Source organism: Galeopterus variegatus, unplaced genomic scaffold (genome assembly GCF_000696425.1).
Source record: "Galeopterus variegatus unplaced genomic scaffold, G_variegatus-3.0.2 Scaffold1829, whole genome shotgun sequence".
Lineage (NCBI taxonomy): Eukaryota > Metazoa > Chordata > Mammalia > Dermoptera > Cynocephalidae > Galeopterus > Galeopterus variegatus.
This window is the reverse complement of record NW_007727940.1, coordinates 275,716-283,261: the sequence shown is the minus strand read 5'-3', so window position 1 is coordinate 283,261 and position 7,546 is coordinate 275,716. Positions and strand designations below refer to the sequence as shown.

At 40.3% G+C, this 7,546-nt stretch overlaps 1 protein-coding gene across 1 annotated transcript in view; it reads left to right on the top strand.

The window, feature by feature from the left end:
• Positions 1–7,546, top strand: part of LOC103595738 (protein sidekick-1-like) — a gene marked incomplete at its 5' end in the record, with an annotated part of 238,324 nt that overhangs the window by 62,175 nt on the left and 168,603 nt on the right. The gene's annotated exons all lie outside the window — the stretch shown is intronic.

Here is a 7,546-nt window from a genome sequence, read left to right as displayed (position 1 = left end):
TCTGCTCATAGTCATCAGGCACAGTCATGTGCTAATTGCCAGGAAGAAAGGGAAAAGTATTGTTGGTCAAAATTGAGTAGTCTCTGCTGCGTTATGCTAATGATGAGCATGTCCACCTAATCTTCTAGGCTTTACGGACTGACTTTGACCAGTCAGCAGGGGTTTGGACCTTTCTTAGCCTCACTTGAGTTTGTAGAAATGCAAAGAGAAGAGTGCAACTAACAAACACCCTTTATTTTATTTATTTATTTTTTTTGTGGCTGGCCACAGAGATCAAACCCTGGACTTGGTGTTATCAGCACCGCACTCTAACTGAGCTAACCATCCAGCCCTAATGCTCTTTGAAGGTGTGCTTTGGCATGGACTGGCTCCCTTCTATCTGGTCTGAGTTAGTGACGTTTTGTCCTGAAAAGGAATGAACTGTTTCTCCCCTCACCATCTTCTTTGATGGATGTCACAGCAAGTACTTGGTATATGGGGGGGCAATTAATTCTAAACCAAGTTAGACTGTGTAAATAGTAGTTAAATTCCTGACCTTTGTCCAGACACAAGTGAGGAGAAGGCATGAAAGTCTAAGATGGTGAACTAGGTCAGTGATCAGAGATAGAGACTTTCCCCACTCCTTCCCCCAGGAAGTCCTCGGTCCATTTTGCTTATTGGTGTCAAATGCTATTATTCGTTCTCTTTTCCTTCCCTTCAGTGAATGTCTGAGTTAAATGAAAACTTCAGCTCTATTGTTCAAGCTCTATTGTAGACTTAGCTATGTTTCCTGGAGACAGTTTCTGATCCCAGTGTGAGTCCTCGTTTCCTTGAGGCTCTGAGGGGACAGAATCCGAGAGGTCACACTTGAAGCTGATGTGGGACATGAGGGAGTCCAGAGGTGGCCAGTGCCTGCCTGTGGCTGTTTCCACCCCAAGTCCTTGAAAATACCCTCACTTCCTCTGACCAGAACCTCTCTGCTTCTGCCCATGAGCTAAGATACCATGTGAAGAAAGAGTCTGCCTGTTGTTGTCTTAAATACCAAACTTAACTAATTAAATTTCTAAAGGTTGAAAACTGCCATAGGAGATAGAGTTAGAACTCAGAGTGACGTTGCTGGGGTGAGTTAGGAAGGCCAAGTGCATGTCAGTACATTGAAGAAAAATTTCAGTAAACTGAGCAGGAGGGTGAAGGACGTGATTGGCACAGGACCTGCTGGTGTGGCTGGAAGTGGCTTTGGAAGCAGCATCCTCAACATGGAGGAGTTTAAGAGGGAAGAGAGAACAGATGCCTGGCGAGCCCATGGCTTCCAGCACTGGCCTGCCTGCTCCCAAAGCAGAGCCCCATTAGGAGCTCTGAAGAGGGACAAGTGCCAAGAAGAAACTTAGAAGACAGTGCCAAGGTGAGCAGCGAGGCCTGTGAGGAAAGCCAGAGTGAGGAGTGGATCAGCTTTGAACTATAAGGAAAAGAAGAACTACTCAGCCCTGGGGGTTCTCCTTACGGTACCCACTTCACCCAGTGCTAACCAGGGGGCTGTTTGTGCTGTGAGGGGTTGTATATATATATATATAATGGTGCCAAACACTGACCCCCTCAGCCCTCAAGGTGGCCAGGCTGGGAGGGTGGGGGGAGGGGGACAGTCTGCACCCCTGGTGGTTGAAGACAGCAGCACACAGCATGCTCAGGGCATCCCCGTGTCAACAAATACCATCTTCTCTGAGTGTCACAATGTGAGAAGGTTTGGAAAGCACTGGATAAAGGTTTCTCTTCCCCCACTTTTTTGCTAATCCCCCAGTTCCCACCAATGACAGACGTCAAATAGGTCTGAACCTGACTTTGCCATTATCAGGATGCACATACACATTACTAGGATACGCCTTGACTTTGGTGCACTTTTAGTTACAGACTCCAAGCAAAAGCTCTCATGCAATTCTATGACTTTTTCATCCTAATCTGGGGAGGTGAGGGGAGAGGCAGGTAGTGGTAGGTAGAAACAGATTTATTATCAGGTATGAATACTCTGAGTGCACAGTGTGAACCCTGGAACCCACTAATGAGAGCCACCAACAACCAAGAGGCTATCACGACAACCGTCAAGCTCTGAGAGGACCCATATTGACAGAGGAGTTTGCCAATGGAGCCAGGGCTGGATCAGGTGTCTTCTCTGGCTTTCTTTCAGACTGCAGATTTTGTTATATTAGAAAGAAAAGATTGAGACACATTGGTGCTTGGCTTGTGACGGTGATCATATGGATTTTTTTTTTTTTGAAGCTCTATTGTCTTCAATATCTGAATCATTATGACAGAGATAACTGGAGAAATTTATTTATTTTTTATTATTATTTTTTTTTTAAAGATGACTGGTAAGGGGATCTCAACCCTTGGCTTGGTGTTGTCAGCACCACGCTCAGCCAGTGAGCAAACCGGCCATCCCTATATAGGATCCGAACCCGCAGCCTTGGTGTTATCAGCACCGCACTCTCCCGAGTGAGCCACAGGCCGGCCCGATAACTGGAGAAATTTAAAGGACAGTTCTAAATCCAGTAATAGGCATACCAATAAAATATTTTTTGAAAAATAAAACTTCTGTTAAAACCAACTAAAAAATTATAATTTTTATAAAAATATTTTTAAATGGATAAAATATAATTTTTTGTAATTTTAGATTTGTTGATGTGCTCTTAAGAAAAACAGGAAAATCCCCAGATGTCAGAGGCATAAAGGGGGCTGGAAGCTAGAGCAGTAAAGGCTGAGCTGCCCCGGGGGGGGGGGGGGGTTGGTGGGGCTGGATCCATCCTGGTAGTTTCAGAACTTGGCATTTGATGCTCATGCAAGAACAGGAGAGTCAGCCTTGAATCTCTGTAAGGGAGGAGTTAGAACCTAAGCTCCTGCATGAAGACAAGGCTCTTGAAGTCTGTACCCTCTTCAATAGGGGAGACTAAAAATATCTGCCCATAGAAGTTTGTCTATGTCTACCTGGTTTCTGAATGGGGGGAAAAGTAACTCTCAGTCCTTTGTCTGACTCAGGTTTGGGTTCTGAATTTACACTGTATGAGTGGTTCAGAAACTCCCAGAAGAAAAATTAACATAAAATTTGGTTCCAGAAACCAAAAGTGCAAGCAAACATAGATAAGTTGGACTTTGTCAGAATGAAAACTTACATGCTTCAAAGAATACTATAAAGAAAATAAGGGAAAAAAACTCAAAATGGAAGAAAATACTTGCAAATCATATACCTGACAAGTGACTTGAGGATATGAGGGTACTTCAAAAAGGTCATGGAAAGATTTGTATTAACTTTTAATTCTATTTTTCCCCAAACTTTGAAGTACCCTCGTATAAAGACCTCTTACAACTTCACAATGAAAAGACAAATGGTCCAATTAAAAGCTGGGCAAAGGATCTGAATAGACATTTCTCTAAAGAAGACATACAAATGGCCAATACGCACATGAAAAGATGCTCAACATCGTTAGCCGTTAGGGAAACGCAGATCGAAACCATAATGAGATACCACTTCGCATCCCTAGGATGGCTAAAATAAAAAAAAGATGGGCAACAAGTGTTGGTGAGGATGTGGAGAAATTGCAGGTTGGAATGTAAAATTATACTGATTTGGAAACAGGTGGCATTGCTTAAAAGGTTAAACATAGAATTACCATATGACACAGCAATTTCATTTCCAGGTATATACCCAAGAGAACTGAAAACAGGTGTCTACCTAAAAACTTGTATATGAATGTTCACGGCAGCATTATTTATAACACCGAAAAGTGGAAACAACCCAAATGTTCCTCAGTTCATGAATGGATAAATAAAATGTGGCATATGCATATAATGGATAATTCAGCAATAAAAAGGAATGGAATTCTGATACTTGCCACAATGTGGATGAATCTTGAAACCATTATGCTAAGTGAAAGAAGCTACACAAAAAATACCGCATGTCATATGATTCCATTTATGTGAAATGTCTAGAATAGGCAAATCTACAGAGACAGAAAGTAGATTGTGGTTGTCTATGCCTGGAGAGAGGGTTTGAGAGGAATGGGAAGTGACCGGTAATGGGTACAGGGCTTCTTTTGGGAGTGATGAAATGTTCTAAAGTTCATTGTGATAATGGTTGCACAGCTCTGTGAAAACACTAAAAAACATTGAATTGTATACTTCAAATAGATGAATTGTATCACAGTAAAGCTGTTTTTTTTTTTTTTTTTTAAGGAAAGCTCAGTTTTCCTAGATTAATTTTGTTACAGGTAAAATGTTATTTAAAAAGGGGAGTTCACAGATTGTCCACTTTGCATTTGGTTGGAGGGTCCTGAAGATTGTTCTCACAGCCCATAATATCTTCTTATCCTCAGGGGAAACACTGATTAATTTCTCCTGAAATAGTTACATATTATACTCCAATAAATAGTTTTACTCTCCTCTAAAAACAAAATAAAACAAAAAGAACATACGGAAAGAAGGGAAGAAAGGAAAGAAAGAAGGAAGGAAAACCACGGTTTCATGCCCAGCCTTCTGGACAGCCATCAGAAGCAAACGTGACTCTTCTCTGGAGAGATGTTGCCACACCCAAATTGTTCCAAATAAAAACCAAGCCCTTTTAAAGATGAATCACAATTATCAAACACACACGGAAATAATCTGTCATGAGTAAAAATGAGCAGCTTAAAAAAAAGGAAAGACAGAAAGAGGGCCTGATTGCTTTAAAATACATACTAGTCTGAAAGAGAATATGTCATAAGTGCACTTAAAATTAGTAAAGTCTTACATTATTAAAAGAAAGCATTAAAACTTTAAGTAAAGATTTAAGATTCTTTTAAAAAGAAATATCCAAATAGGACACCGTCTTTGAAAATAAAACTCTATGGTTAAGGTAAAAAGCAGTTGAGATGCTGCCAAAGAGAGAATTATCAAACTGGAAGCTAGATTTGAGTAAATAACTCAAAATAGAAAATCTTAAAAACAGTTGGAGTGAAAGGCAGGTTATCCATGAAGGTAAGACAATTTCACTGAAGCAACTTCTTGAGAACAATAGAGGCCAGAAGACAATGGAATAATAATCATGAAGGAGGTGAAAGAAAACTTTCAACTTCAAATTTTACAACCAGCTAAACTACTTTTGAAGGATTTCATTCAGAAAAAAACTAAATGTTACATAAAAATGAAAAAAAGGTAATAAAAATGGAAATATTGTTTTGATAATTTTTCAAAGAACACTATTTAAAAACAAAGTAAACCAATGGCAAAATTGCTGAATGGAGACTTTATTTTTGTACAAACTTTTCCAGCTGTTGAAAAACTATTTTTACAATAGTCAAGAGAGGGTAGTACTTTATGTATAAACTCACTCCAGATTTTTTTCTTCTGACTTTGTTCTCTTCAGACAACCTTGTATTATCTGTTACACAATAACTGAGGAGATTTTCTGGAGCAATATTATTTATTTTTATAGGGACTACCATGTTTTAATTAATATTCACATATAGATTTTTCTATCCAAAAAAGCACTATGGATTTGTTTTTGTCTTAGTGAATTGGTTTTTGATCAAGGTAAGAATTCTTGTAACTGAGGGTTTGCTTTGTCAGTTATCACATTCTTTCTTCTTTTGGGGGCTACAGCTTACAGGAAATTATTTTTTAGTTTTTAATTAAATTTTGTTAAATTAGAAATTTTGGTGCAGCAGTTATCCCTCTGGGAGGAGGAGAAGAGTTTTGATTCAAGTGTTTTCATCACAAATTGAGTAATGGGGTTGTTGATCTTCATCTCAATATGTGGATGATTCAGATTTCAGACATTTTCAGTGCTGGAATAATAGAGTCCTAGAGACCTCTCTTGGGCTGATCTCTCCTCCAGTAGGTGCTGGTTCTCAATGTCAGTCCCCTTGCCACCTGGGCATTCTCAGGTGCCCTGTTGATCTTCATCTCAATATGTGGATGATTCAGATTTCAGACATTTTCAGTGCTGGAATAACAGAGTCCTAGAGACCTCTCTTGGGCTGATCTCTTCTCCAGTAGGTGCTGGTTCTCAATGTCAGTCCCCTTGCCACCTGGGCATTCTCAGGTGCCCTTCCAATATTGCTGGTCCTGTAGGACTTAAGTTCCTCCACCTCCTGTTCAGCTCTTCTGAATGGAGCTTTCAGAACCTCCTTCTATGGGAAGCTCCTCACCTCTGTCCGGTGAGGTCCTCCCACTTGCAGCAGTTTGGACTTCTTGCCTTTCCTGGTCCTGCTGCCATCTAACACTTACCCTCCCCAGCAGAGAAATCCATCCTACCAGGCATGCTCAGCATTCGAGGTGGGGGGAGGTCGGGCAGAGATGGTGAGTGAAGGAGCTGCTAGGGCCACAGGGTGGAGAGGAGCCAACAGGGAGTGGGGGGATTGCAGAGGGAGCTGAGCAAGACAGTAAAGTAGGGAAACACTGTCTGAAACGAAAGTGTCACCTCAATGAAAATAGTGGTTTCTTGCTACTTAAAATAGCACAGTGCACGTGAATAAGAAAACCAGTGTTGGAAACATAGAGCAGAACATTTGGAACTATATTTAAATGAAGATTATAATTTTAAAGTGCACTCTTAACAGGTTCTGTGACATCTTATGATATATTATCAGGACAAATGAGGCCTTAAAAACCAAAAGAAACCATATGAGGAGTAGCAGCAAACTGCATAGCGAGAAATGAAATCCTGTAGAGGAGAGAGAAAAATGGAGGAGGAGAAAATAAGCATATTGAACAGTTTTGTTTTTAATGGAAGGGGAATTTCTAAGAACGTCTCAAAACTTAAGATGTCAGGTTTGAAAAGGAGTAGAGTCCACCTCAAAAGAGATGAAGGGCAAGATTTCTCTTTTTCGGATCTTAAAAAGAAATACTTTATAACTAAGTGGACAGTTTTGTCCTGGTAGAATTCGAATTAGCTGGAGTTTTTTCATCCTGAACTCTGCCATTTTCTCTTCTTTAGCAGCCTCTCCTGGCTGTCCTCTTGCAAGAAATTCAGCCATGTTCAAAGTGCTGCGTCTGAGTTGCTACAATCACCAGGTTGCCCTCGTTCTTAGGGGACATGGATAGCCCTCCAGTAAATGGATGTACATATTACCACATCTTAGAAAATCAGCTATTATTTGTAGATCTGTAGTGAGAATTGGGCACTTACAGTTTCCAAGATTGACCTGTTATAAGCAGTTAAGGATTTGAGAGGTGGACTAGTTGTGTTGCTATGACAATGGCCTCCCTTGTTACAGATAGGGACAGAGTTTTAGAACATAGCACTAATATCTTGGCCATGCAGTATGTTTGATATTCTCATATTATTCTAAATAAAGCCAAAAAATAAAGTCAGATTAATTGTACGTTTACATTTTCTTTCATGATAGTGATTCCTTTAATTCAGAGTTGATTCACGGTACCAATTTGATAGTATTTTTTTATAAAATAAGAATATATGTAATGCCATTTCCTGGTAAAAGCCATGATGGCATTTAAGATACCCAGTGGAGGCCCTGCGGATACAGGGAGCGTGAGCGAGCAGTGTGGGGCCTTCTAGAAGGCATGCGGAACACAGGGCTGG